Genomic DNA, 13,495 nt, shown 5'->3' with positions numbered 1-13,495 from the left:
ATCAAGGGGAGGAGTGGACGTGGTGCAGCAAATAAGGAAACAGGGACATGGGTTCCAGGGCTAGTAGTGAGACCATGATCAGAAGGATTAGAACATAACGTGGATGGATAAACACGCAATCATGGCAAGGAGGAAATCCTAGTACAAATGCAGAGCAAGATAGGTTAAGACTTGGCCAGATTAGTATCTTTGAATCCAGCCTTTTGACCTGAAGAATTCAGTGTCCTCCGCCTGCAGACGTCGGATTGCTTAAGGGCTTGTAAGGGAAACTGGTGTCAACGCTGACAGAACAACAGTTGAAGAGTGCCACAGCCCAGACAGGTGGTCTTGGAGAATTTTGCTTAATGATGAGATTCAGCATGCAAGAGATCTCCTCTTATTTTGAAGACTGATCTTTGATGTGTTCAATACATATTTGATCTTCATTGGTGTCTATGTAATAAGTACACAGGAAAGCATGCATGTCCTGCATGTTGAATCCCCAATAACATATGTAATCCTTTGAACATGCATGCACTATGCACAGATTTGTTGGCTGTACCATGCATAAATGTTGCTTTTGTTTGTGTTGTGGAGGTTACGCAACCTGAAGTAATACCACTGTCACTGGGATCTAATGTACACACAGCATACATTTTGTGTGATTAAATAAGGTTTCTTTTTATTTTGGAACAGAACAACAAATGGAGACAGAGTAAATCTCAATTAAATTGCCAGGGTTGATTTGTTGCTCAGAAAAATCTAAAAGATCAGGGATTACTTAAAAGTCAAGAAGGTTATTCTTCAGCAACAGGTTTTCACAGGGTTTCCTTCCTGGGAAATATCTTGCAACAAGGTCTATATAGAAAGTCCCCGGTTCTCGCCTTTATCTGGGGTCTCTTTGGATAAGGCAACCCAATAGAAGTCTCAAGTGGATGTCCCACTTCTTTGGGACTCGGGGCCTCATTACGAGTTTGCCGGTAGTTAGATAGATATCCATGTATTTAGTGCAGAATTGCAAGTGGTGGTAGGGTGGTGAAAGGCCCCTTTTTGGAGTCTTTAGCACTCCATGGGAATTTTGGAAAAATTACTGTCTGCAGTAATTCCGCTGGTGGAAATGCAGACGATTTTGCTGATTTTGGTGATGAGGTAGCGGGTTTACCTCCATCTTTTTGCTGCAGGTTTTTCCTCCACCAAACCACCAAACCTTTATTACAGTGGTGCAGCAAAGCATCAGTAAAATAATTACCACCACGTTACTTATGTTTTCTTCTGCACCACCGTACTCGTAATAAGTCCCTTGGTCATTGTGTATTCTTTGTCGTTTGTATCTTTTGCAAACCGCAATGATTTCCTCCTCATAGATTTTATTCTCTGCTAATGGATTCGGTGACCCCGGCAAACAAATCGATCAGGGCCCTGGGTAGAGGCTGTGGCAACTCCCAATGTCCCACATGTGGGCTAGGAGCAGCAGATTGAGAGGTGGCCAAGTACTCTGACTATAACTTTCAACTATCGGGTCCCAACTAATTTCCTTCCTGAGCATTTACAGTATGTTCACCCCCTTCGTCCCTCTGTTCACCTCTCATCAAGTCAAGTTTGACCTAAATACTATCACTGGTCTTACGATCTGTCTCATTCCACCATTGCCTCACCTTCCTCTACATCTAAGTCAGTCTCTCAGTTCTCACTACGGATCAATTTCCCCAATTTCTTCACTCGTTGCCTTCTCCTGATAAATCCCAAGACCAGCCTCAACATCCTTCTCCACCTTAAACTCAATATAGATCTTTCACAGATTCGGTCTGCTCCTCACTTGTCACACTTGTGCTTACTGGTCTCTCTTCTTGAACTTAGCACCTTCATATTCTTTAGCCACTTTCAAAGACCTCTTTCTTCTGCTTGACTACTTCCTTGTTCCCAATCCGTACTTCCAGTTCTCCTAATCGTACACCGTCACTCCACTCTCCCACATTTCTCATTAACTCGTCCGCAAACTCCTTGGGCCTCATTATAAATTTGGCAGTGCAGGAAAAGCTATCGTAAAAAAGTGGTGGTAATTCCATTACCACCAATTTTCCTGCACTGCCAAATTACAAGTTTGCCAGTGAGGGTTGATTGATTTATCTCCAGCCAAGAGTTGGAGATAAAGTGGCCCCCACCAGTAAAAAACAGCTGGCATTACCAGCAATTCCCCTCTTGGAGTCCTATGGGACTCCATGCAATGGGGAGGGGAATGACCACCATTGCTGGCACCTGTATTACCCCGGTAATATCACCGGAATTACCGGTGGGATACCGGCAAGCTTGTAATGAGGCCTCTTGTCTCTTTCAACCAACTCGGTCTTGTAACTTAACTTCCTTTCATCAAATGATGTCCCGTTCCCTTCTTCCACATGTCTTGTGCATCTCCATTCATTTTCATCACTTTGTGCATCTTCCTGTGACCACTCAATGATGTTCGTCTTCTCTAATACAGACATTAGGGCACATCTCTACCAAAAAAGGATGTTCCATCCCTTGACTTGATCCCTATGGGATTCTTTCCTCTACTTCCTCCTCCGATTTGTTCTTGATTCCATCTCTGGATCTCCTTCATCCCCCTTGTCTGTTGCATCTGTTATTTCCGTTTTGCTCTTCTGGCAACCGCCTCACCTCCTTTACTACACATATAATCCTCTCCAATCTCAGGCCCCTCCATCACCCCTTTAGACTACCTTCAATTTTCTTGGCCAACACTCTCTGATTCCTTGCCTCCTGCTCCATCTCTCCAGTCTCCAGGGTCTCTATAGCAGCTTTTGTCTCCAGTCCCTCCAATCCTCCAGGACTCCTCCTTGAGTCTCTAGTTCCAAGTCTCCTGGTACACGCTGAGCTACAACTCCTGCCACTTCTATCATCCATCTCCACATGAGCTCTGTGCAAGGTCAGAATCAGGAGATGGACAAAAAGGCATGTTTAAAAAAAAAGGTTAATTTCCTCTTCTGATTCAAAAAGACCTAAACCTTCCCTAACTCATTGAATAAGAGGTGCTTGTCAGTGTGTCAATATAAATGAAGTCATCTGTCCAGAAAACCTACTCTAACCTCCTTTCTCTCCCTGCTGCTGCACAGACAATATAAAACAACCAAGGCATACTGTGGGCACCTGCCCAAGAAAAAGGGGTGGCTGCTGGCCTCTGCCCCCACCCTTTTATCTCTTTACCATAGGCTGTTGCCTATGTTCACAGCTTGAAAAGCATAGTTCATATACGACTGGAATACTGTCCAAGGGTTCTAGACGGTTCTCTCTTGTTCTCCTTGAAGCTTGTATGTCTAAAGGTCCTTCTACTATTGAGGAGACTTTTGTAGTTCCCCTTCCCGCAGTCTGGGGTTCTTTCAGTCTCTTTTTCTCCCACTCCGGAGCGGCTGGCGCTTGCTCATTTCCCTCTCTGGGCTCTTCCGTTTTGTCACCGACACTGGGTTTCTCTTAGCTTCATTTCCCTACACTGGGGCTTCCCGCCATTTCTCTCCCAACTCTGTGCTGCTGTGTTTCTCCCCCACACGAGGACTTTTTTCAGTTTGTCTCCCTCCTTCTCACTTTGTGTCCCTGTTTGTTCTCAGTCTCTTCCCTCTCCAGGGCTCTTCCCCTTTTTATACCCCACTCTATGGTGTTCTCAGTCTCTCTATGTTCCAGGGCTTTTAACGTTCTCACAATTCTTCTCTGGGGCTCGGTTGCTCTTTCACCACTCTGGCAAATTTGAAAGTGAGCTACATTGTACATACGGAGAACCAATAAAGTCATACAGGGGGACCACACTAAATTATTGTTCAGGCCTAATTGCTCCATGACTTACTACATTGTGCACGTGTATACCTTCGTCAGCCTTATTGATACCTTGGGGGCGGATATTGGTTATGAGCTCTACTTCGCGCAGCAGTGAGGGGCCCAGCATTCCCTATAATACTCCTTAAAGGGTAACCAGATAAAGTCCATGTTCCTATGGGATTACATAGCTGCAGCTGTCAGGCTTTCCATTTCGTATATTGCATGCGCTTTACTGAGCCATTCCCTTTGGAGGGGAGAACTGCTGACTTCCATTTGATAGTCAAACATACTCTGGCAGCTAATTATAGGTTTTATGGCATATGTGTTAGGGACTCATGGGAATCTTCATCGTCCGATTCCACCCCAAAAAGTACCAAAGTTGGTGTGAGTACTCTGGGGATCCCGTCAATGTCTTGGATCCATCCTAAAACCTCTTTCCAGTACATTTTCACCTTGTCACAGCCCCACCACTGATGCCAATAATCGCTGATTTCCCCACAGCCTCTCCAACAGTGAGGGGGTGTGCCTGGAAACATCTTAGACAGCCTTTTAGGAGTGTAATGCCATCTAACTAGCATGCGTGCATTGTGCATCTTGTATTGTATAGATATGGATGACCCCCAGACTGCTTTTCTTATGGCCTTCCAAATCCCGGGTTGATCTCCCAGGTTTAATTCTGCTTCCCATTTAACCTCCGATGAGGGGCGGCTCAAATGGCCTCTGGTAATCAGGGCTTTGTATAGTCGTGCAATAAGCCCTTTCGTGGTCTGGGGGGTACTTAAAATTAGTTCAAATGCCGTAAGAGGATGTTGCAGGGTGTTTCCCCAGCGGTGATCTGTTAAGACACTTCGTAATAGCAAGTATTGTATTGAGGTAAAAGTCTCCTTCGGCAAGACTTCTCGTAGGTCCCCTAAAGAGATATATACCCCTTCTCTTCACATTTGTGCTGCCCTTACCACTCCAGAATCATACCAATTCTGAAATCGATGGACGTTGCAGATTAGCTTCTGTATGGGTGCACCAAATGCAACTTAACGGGGAGGGCCAGGTAGTGATGCCTCGTGTGACTCGAGAGGGGTGCCAAAGTGACCACAATACCTTTAAAATAGGATGTTCACGAATTATTTGTGTCATTGCTGACTGAGGGACCCACAACCATTCCCCCAGAATGACTGGTGCAAAGACATTATTCTCTATTGCGACCCATTGTTTCTCAGGGTTCTCCCATAGATGGTCGACTAATACCCTCAGTTGGGAGGCCCTGTGGTATTCCGGGATATCTGGTAACACCATGCCCCCTGATTCTTTAGGTAGTACTAGAGTAGAATAGGCCTTTTGCCCGCCCATAGATATTCCAGTAACACCCGTTTAATCTCGGCAAGAAAGGAATCAGGAATTACATTTGGGAGTGATTTAAAACGAAAAAGAAGACAGGGCAGTATATTCATCTTGATGTGGGTAAATCTGGCGGCCCACGACAGGGTCAGTTTTGACCACCTGTTCACGTCTTCTCTTACGGCTTTCCACAAGGGGACATAGTTTGCCTGGAAGAGGTCTGCAACGGACACAGTAATGTTTACGCCCAAATACCTCACTGATTGGGGTTCTATTTTAAGGCCCCAACTCTCCTCTAGTGAGTGGGGGAGGATTCCACCCTCTCTGAGTGGAACTGCTACAGTCTTTTGGAGGTTTGCGCGAAAGCCAGATAGGGCTCCGTATCCGTGTATTTCTTGGAATAGGGCTGGGATTGATTCTGCTGGATCGGTGAGGTATAGGAGAAATCGGCAAACAGAACTAGCTTGTATTCCTTATTTCCCCCGGGTGATGCCGTGTATTTTATGGTTTGACCATAACATTTGGGTAAAGGGCTCGATAACTAGTGCATAAGTGAGTGGAGTGGGGACAGGGGACATCCCTGTCTGGTTCCTTGTGAGATAACAATAGGATCGAAGAGACGCCGTTAATGGATACCTTTGCTTGAGCTGTGTGTTATAGTGCGCTCGCCCCTTGTGTCCATGCCATTCCCACTTTCACCCACTTCAATACTGCTTTCAAGAAGGGCCATTCCGCGCAGTCGAACGCCTTCTCGGCCTCAAGTGATAGTAGCATAGGATTGCATTCAGTTTCCATGAGGCCTATTATTAAATTTAGGGTTTTCCTTATGTTATCCGCTCCTTGTCTTCCCCTTACATAACCCACCTGGTCTGTATGCACCTGCTGTGGGAGAACAAGGGCAAGACGGGATGCTAGGATGCCTGCATAGATTTTCGCATCCACGTTAATTAGGGATATGGGGTGGTATGACGCCCATTCCTGGGGGTTCTTTCTTTCTTTAGGGAGAACTATAATTGCCAATTCGTCAGAAGGTCTCGTTGAGCGGTATCCTGTCCTTGAAGCTGCCCGTCGCCTGGATCCAGCGTGCGTCGAGGAACTCTTGCAGTTGACGCCCAGGGGCCGAATCTGCTTTTAAATTGGAGATCGCCCTTGGGACTTCTATGATGGTTATAGGAGTGTTTAGTTGTTCTGCGTGTTCTGTGTTTCTAATGGGGGGGGAGGACTTTTAAAAATTCTTCCATGGCTGCTGGTGTACATTCCCCTTCAGCCGAGGACAGCTGTGAATAGAACCTGGAGAAACGGTTCACTATGTCATGTGGGTCTGTAAGGACGGTTCCCCCTTCGTCGTTTATCTTATACCCAGCCCTGTCGGCTCTTTGTTTCCTCAAGCAATTCGCTAGCATCGTATGGGCTTTATCCCCTTTCTCAAAGAATTTTTGTTGAAGTTATTTGAGTTGTGTAAGAGCCTTTCGGTTCCAAATGTCTTTCAGCTCTTCTCTTAGCCCTACTATCTGTGACAGCTTGTCTTCTGCTTGGTCTGGACGCAGTCGGAGGTCTCGCTCTAGGCGGGTTATGGCTGCTTTGAGTTTTGTTTCCCTAAGTAACCTTAGCCTCTTCTTTGATGCCCCTTCTGACATTAGTATCCCCCTTATCGTGGCCTTTGCTGCTTCCCATTTCCTATTTAATAAATTCCATCCACGTCATTCACTTTGAAGTACTTTGTGATGGCCTCTGTCAGAGCGTCTTTGAAAACTGGATCTCTACACAAAAAATCATTACAGACCCATCGCCTGTCTGCTTTTAAGGGAGGGCCTACGTCTAATAAGAGTTTACATAATTTGTGATCTGTCCAGGTGACCACTTCTATGGTTGCCTCGAGGATCTCTCCTACACATTCTGCCCCCAGCAGAAGAAAGTCTATTCTGGAAAAGCTTTGGTGCGTGGTGGGAGAAAAAAGAGAAGCCTGTGACTTTGGGATGAGTGGCGCGCCATGTGTCAATTAATTGATGTTCTTTCAGTAGACTAAGGAATCGGGCACCTTTCTGACTACTCGGTACCTGTGTAACCTGCCTCACTGAATTCCAGTCAAATTCTCTCTGCGCAACCACATTAAAATCACCTCCACAAATTAGGGTGCCTTTCTCCCATTCATTCAGAAAGGCGAACAAAGGTTCTATGAAGTTTGATTGATTTTGATTAGGTGCATAAGATGAGCATAGGGTTATTTTCCGGGATTGTAACTCTCCTTTTAACACTACATTTCTCTCCTGTGGATCCTATGTGTGTGCTCTAAGCGAAATGACAGGGATTTCCAGAACATAATGCCCACTCCCCCCTTTTATGAGGGTCCGAGACCCATATTACATCCCCAATGTCTCTTCCCACAATTCTGCATTCCCGTCCTTGAGTATATTTCGTCTCTTGCACAAATAGTATATCGATTCCGGATTGTTTGAACTGTCGTGACAGCATGGATCTTTTCTGGGAAGAGTTTAACCCCCTTACATTGAGGGACCACAAAGTTATACCATCAATCCTTGCCATTGTAGTGTGTAAGATTTGCACAAGTGGCCCCCAAGTACCGTAGTCTAAGTGATGTTTGTAGCCACCTCTCTGCATCGACTCCATATTGCCGTATTGTTTGCAATATTTCTATATGTGGTTCACAATTATAGTTCCGAATCCCCTTGTTTTCCGAATGAGTGTTTCCCTTCTCCCCCCCTAACCCTGAGAAAAGCTAACTTTAGCATTCTCTGCTGATTAAGGAGACGCCATAAACTAAGGGCCACTCTGTTGGGACCCCTCTTTGGGCATTGTGTTTCCATTCATTCGTCATATTTGAAAATACGCAATGGATGCAGTGTTACATAACCTAAGAAAATTAGAACTTTCCCTCTTTAAATCTGGCGAGCTCACATCCAAGAAAAAGGAGGGGGCTCGCACTTTCTATCAACCTGCAAGCCAGTAACAACCAAAAATGTAGTAGTGAGCTGGGTACATAATTTCAGTAGTCTGTGTTCAATTTCACAGAGTATTCAGGCGTTTATACTTCCACTTCGTTTGCACCTTCCCTCTCCTGGGTGGCTTTGGCGTTGAGTGAAATGTGAGTCCTTCTGGCTTCCTGTGCGGATCAGTGTCCTTATCTTCTGCTGGACCTCGAAGGTGGCGCAGGGCTCCTTCTGCCTTTGTCTATCGTGGTGATCCTAAAGTCATCTCCCCCATATTCAAAAGACAACGAGAAGGGAGGGCCCCATCGGTAGCGAGTGCCTTGCTCTTGCAACCAGATCGTGAGTGGGCGGCACCCTCTTCTTTTTGCTAAGGTCATGGCCAAGAGATCTTGGTAAAGCATCACGCTTGCGCCTCCGAATTCGATCATGCCCTTTTCTCTCGCTTTTGATAGTATGTCTTGCCTTTTGGTGTAATAATGGCACTTTACCAGGACCGAGCGGGGAACTCGCGAGGGCCCCCCTGCCCTGTGAATTCTGTCAAATTCCAACTTTGTAGTGTCTGTGTCGACATAGAGGGTGTGGATTAGGGCCCTTACTTTCTTCTCCAGGCTTGCCGGGGATTCCCCCTGTTCTTCTGCCAAACCTAATATCCGAATGTTCGTTCTCCGCTCTCTGTTTTCAAGGTCATCAAGCTTTGCCTCCATGTCCCTTTCCTTTTGTTCAAGATCTTGAAGTTTAGCTTCATATTGCATCGTGGCTATAGCACCTGATTGCTGATTGTTTTCTACCGCTTCGAGACGGTCCTCTGTCTTTGCTACTCTTGTTCGTAGGTCAGCAACCGTTTCTGTGAGGCTCGACTTCATCGATCTTATTTCCCCTAGCAGAAGCCTAATGTCCACTTTGGTGGTGCTGTCCAGGTCATTGCCCGGGATATCTGTCGAGCTTTGGGTTCCGGTTGACTCAATGGCTGTGATCGGCGAAATGTTTGGAGTAGGATCAAAGTTTTGGGGTCCAGCTTCGTTCCAGCAAGCATAGGTGTTATGCCACTTCTTTTTTTCCAACACTTCTCACTGCTTGGGCTAATGTCTCGTTTAAAGTTCACTCTGCGTACCAAGAAAGTTTTGCTCATTAAATCTGTATCCTTTCCTGTGGATCCAGTTCAGGCTATATGACTTTTTCACCTCCCACTTCGAAATGCACTTTTAAGGTATAAGCGGTGTAGGCCACAGGTCTGAGGGTCCCGGCTTCCTCCACGCAGATTTCTGTGAGGGCTGACGGTCGAAGTGATTTTTGGTCGAAGTAATTTAACAGAGCCCTGGATGCTGAGAACTAACTGTTGTTTTTCGTTGTGGGTGCGGTTTGCTGACTATCCCAGGCACTTCTTGTGCAGTCGGCGGGTGCTAGTGCAGTGATATTTATCATATAACGTTAGTCGGTGCAGTTATCCTCGCTGGGTAAAAAGGTACAATAACGTGATCCTGATCCGGTATTGGGCGTTCGTGAGTGCCCTTGGCTGCGTTACTGGGAGGTGACCCCTCTCAATGTGATATTTTTTCTTTTATTTTTTCCCCCGGGATACTGTTCCTCCCTTTCGTTTTTTTATTGTGCTCCGTTTATTTCATCTCTTTCTGCCCCTTGTCTTGTTTTATTATCTTTTTTTGTTCTTTTCCTTTTTTGGGGCTGACGGCGATGGGGGTGAGGGGGATCTCCTGTAGGTCCGTACCTCGCTCGCTTCCCATGCCGGAGTTTAGGGATGGGAGATATGAGTGCGGTCGCCTCTTTACTCCACTTCACTTGCACTGTGTGTGTCTTTCAATTCCTCACATTTTCCGTTTGGGATTTGGAGAGGATCGTTCTTATGTTTCTGTAATGGCGCACTGTGTGCTCGGCTCACCGGTGCTGGTGCCCTTTGTCTTGAGCGTCGGCAGTGGGGGATGGGAGGATAACGTACCTTTCTCCAGCGGGATCTTTAGCGCAGTTCCCTCTCCTGATGCCGCTCCCACTTACGATCGTCCTGATCTGTGCCTTCGCCGCAAGTGGATTGTCTCAGTCTTGGTGTGTCTTACCGGGTTCCTCACAACTGAGAACACATCTCGCGGGCGCTATCTTTGTTTCTCAATTGCGGAGATCGTGCCAGCTTTACGCTCCCAATTTCTCAGTGGTTTCTTGCACAATTTTCACTCACCAGTGCAGATATATTTCTGGATGCAGAACGTTAAGTCTCTAGTGCGGGTGGTTCATATTTATGGACATATCCATTGCGTGTTGATGCCCAAAGAGGGATATGATGGTTCAAGCTGCTATCCTGTCTGCGCCCCCTGGTGGTCTCCCTCTTATTTTATTATTTTTATTATTATATTTATTTATTTTTAAATTATTTTTGTAGCCTTCCTTCTGTGAATGTTGCAGGCTTGTTCCGGGAGCCCAGTGCTTTCTGTACCGCCTGCCAACTCCCCCTCCCCCAACTCCCTCAGAAGGTTGCTTTTGCCTTTGCAGGCCCATAATCTCAGGCTATGTACAGTGTATTCATATGCTTTTTGTTTATCATGCCCCTTGCATTCGAGATGTTGTTTCAGTGCACGACGGGAAATGTAATGCTGCGGAGGACCGGCCCGGACTCCTTTAAGTCTGCAGTGGGGGCACTGCAGGTGGGCCTTCTTCTGCATTACCTTTGCAGTGGCAACTCATTGGATCCCGCAGGGGTGGTGTCCTATCAGTGAACGGCTGCTCCTGGAACGCTTCTCCAGTTGTGGAGCTCTTGGCATCTACACTTTTCAAGCGGACAATTGCTCATATAACAATGATAAGGCAGGTGATAGCCCCCGCTAAATGCTGATGATTCCAACCCAGCAATCCCTACTGGTCAGACAAAAATAACTATATTTCAGGCTGGCTCTTCTCAAGCCTTTGCCTATCCTCAGTCTCTTGGATGCTGAGAATGCCCGACAACTCACATAATGCCTCAAAGGCGGAAGCCACATACTTTGCTTCTTCAAACCTGAACATGGCCTCCTCACCAAACTCACCAGGTTGGGACATACGCCTCCATATGTCGGGGTCACTGTTCTACAAGCTAAGACCTCTAAATAACATATTAATCCTGTATCTGGCTAAATCACCTGGTGTGGTGGCCATCTTTAAGTCAGGCCCTACATGGATATTTATTCAAGACAAGCCTGCACCACACAGTTTGATTCAGTTCCCACTGTTAGTTTGGTAGAATTATTTGGAATTTTGCTAAAATATGTACAATCTCAATTCAAAGTTGTTGGCTTGATTGCTACTGGCTTGTTTTTGGACACTTCACCTGCTATACTTGATGTGTTATTACACTGGCAAGCCTAGTCTGTTTTCCAAGATGTCACTGCAATCACTGATTACAGTTTGTATTCACTTGTTTCCTTTACACCAGAGGTTGATATTGGCTTTTTTTTTACAATGTTTCTAATTGTAGGAATGAACAGTGATAAACAGTATATTTCAAGTTGAATCTGTGTCCATTGAAAGAGTACCCTCATTACAACATGGACAGGTTCAGGGCTATGTGTCTTGACTTGCCCTTTTCACCTGGTTCTCTTCTGTTACCAATATACCAATATACCAAACAGATGGGTGTCCCCTTCATCGTGGACATTGGGGAGAAATGTAAGCAGAAGCAATGAGAAATGCCTCACAGAACAACAAAAACCCTTATTTGTAAATTAAGGACTCACAAAAGTAGAAAGGAGTGTGATAGGTCAGGAGTCATAATGATCAGTTCATTCCATATTTTTATTAACATAGAATCATAAAAAAAAGACCAATGTTCATTCTATCATTTACACAAACACATGGTGCGCTAAAATCAATCTGGTTTTAACAAATCCAATAAAAGGGTTTTATCAAAAAATGTGCAAAAAAGTGCCACAAACCATAACGTAGCACCATAGTGAAAAATACCATGGTGCTACGTTGGAGGCAAACAGTTCCCACACCCTCATTGTGGAACATTTATATTGTCCTCTACGTATCACTAAAGTGCTAAATGCTGTATCACTAAAGTGCTAAATGTCTTTCTACTTTTGTGAGTCCTTAATTTGTAAAATAGGTTTTTTGTTGTTCTGTGAGACATTACTCATTGCTTCTCTTCTGTTGCAGGCCATCCCCGTTTCTCCTCATTCTCCACCATTAGTGTACAACATAGATCCCAGTTCTTCAATCTCAGCTGTCAGTAGGGCTTGATCCCACACTGCCTGTGTTTGCAGAGTGAATCAGAATAACCTTCCAACCACGTGTTTCATAACTACACATTGCTCATTGGTCTTGTCCTCCTTCCTACTCTATCATTTCTTTCTATTCCTTCATGTGGGCCTGCCTTAAACCATCTCAGATCTGTTCTACTGAACATGAAAATCTTCTCGGACCTACTCTACTAAACATCCAGTCCTTCTCAGATCTGCTCTTCTGAACAGGAACATCTTCTCGGACCTACTCTTCTAAACATCCAGTCCTTCTCAGATCTGCTCTTCTGAACATGAAAATCTTCTGGGACCTACTCTACTAAACATCCAGTCCTTCTCAGGTCTGCTCTTATGAACATGAAAATCTTCTCGGACCTACGCTACTAAACATCCAGTCCTTCTCTGATCTGCTCTTCTGAACACGAAACCCTTCACAGATCTACTCTACTAAACATTTAGTCCATCTCAGATCAGCTCTACTGAACTCAAAAGCTTTCTTGGACCTACTCTACAAAGCATCCCATCCTCAGATCTGCTTTAATGAACATGAAAGCCTTCTTCGACATACTCTACAAAACATCCAGTCCTTATCAGGTGTGCTCTTTTGAATATTTGATCATTATAAGACGTGCTCTCCCAAACATTTGCTCCTTCTCAGATGTGCTTTCCTCAATTTTCACTCTTTTAAGGCGTGCTATTATGAGCATTACATATTTCTAATGTCTGCTCTTCTGAGCATGTCTACCTTGGCACATGTACTCTTTCAACTATTTAAGTATTCTCAGTTTGGCTATTCCAAACATTCATCCCTTCATGCATGGATTCTTCTGAATGTGTGGTTCTTCTCAAAGGTTCTCTCTTGAACCTCTGGCCATTCACATATATTCTCTTCTGAAGATCCAATCACTCACAGGTGTGTTTTTCTGTAGTTTCTCCTGTGTTCTTTAACACATTTGGTTGTTACTTGGTGTAGTCTTATTGTTCAATCTTACACTGATGTGCTCTTCTGCATGCTTGAACCATCTCATATATTTTCACCTTCATATTCAATTCATTTAGGATGTGCTCCTCTATAAATTCTGTTTATCTCTGATGTGGTCTTCTGATATTTTCTCTCCTAATAATTAAAGACTGTTCAAGGGAGGCCTTCTGAAGGTCTGTTCATTCTAAGATGGGCTCATATGAACATTTAATACTTTTCTCGGAGTG

The 13,495-nt window shown here is 45.0% G+C and overlaps 1 protein-coding gene across 1 annotated transcript in view; it reads left to right on the top strand.

The window, feature by feature from the left end:
• Positions 1-13,495, top strand: part of LOC138480782 (relaxin receptor 1-like) — a 583,697-nt gene that overhangs the window by 363,142 nt on the left and 207,060 nt on the right. The gene's annotated exons all lie outside the window — the stretch shown is intronic.

The sequence above is a fragment of the Ambystoma mexicanum genome, chromosome 5p (genome assembly GCF_040938575.1).
Source record: "Ambystoma mexicanum isolate Mex_15411 chromosome 5p, UKY_AmexF1_1, whole genome shotgun sequence".
NCBI classification, from domain to species: Eukaryota; Metazoa; Chordata; class Amphibia; order Caudata; family Ambystomatidae; genus Ambystoma; species Ambystoma mexicanum.
The sequence above is the reverse complement of the archived record's forward strand: the minus strand, read 5'-3'. Positions and strand labels throughout refer to the sequence as shown.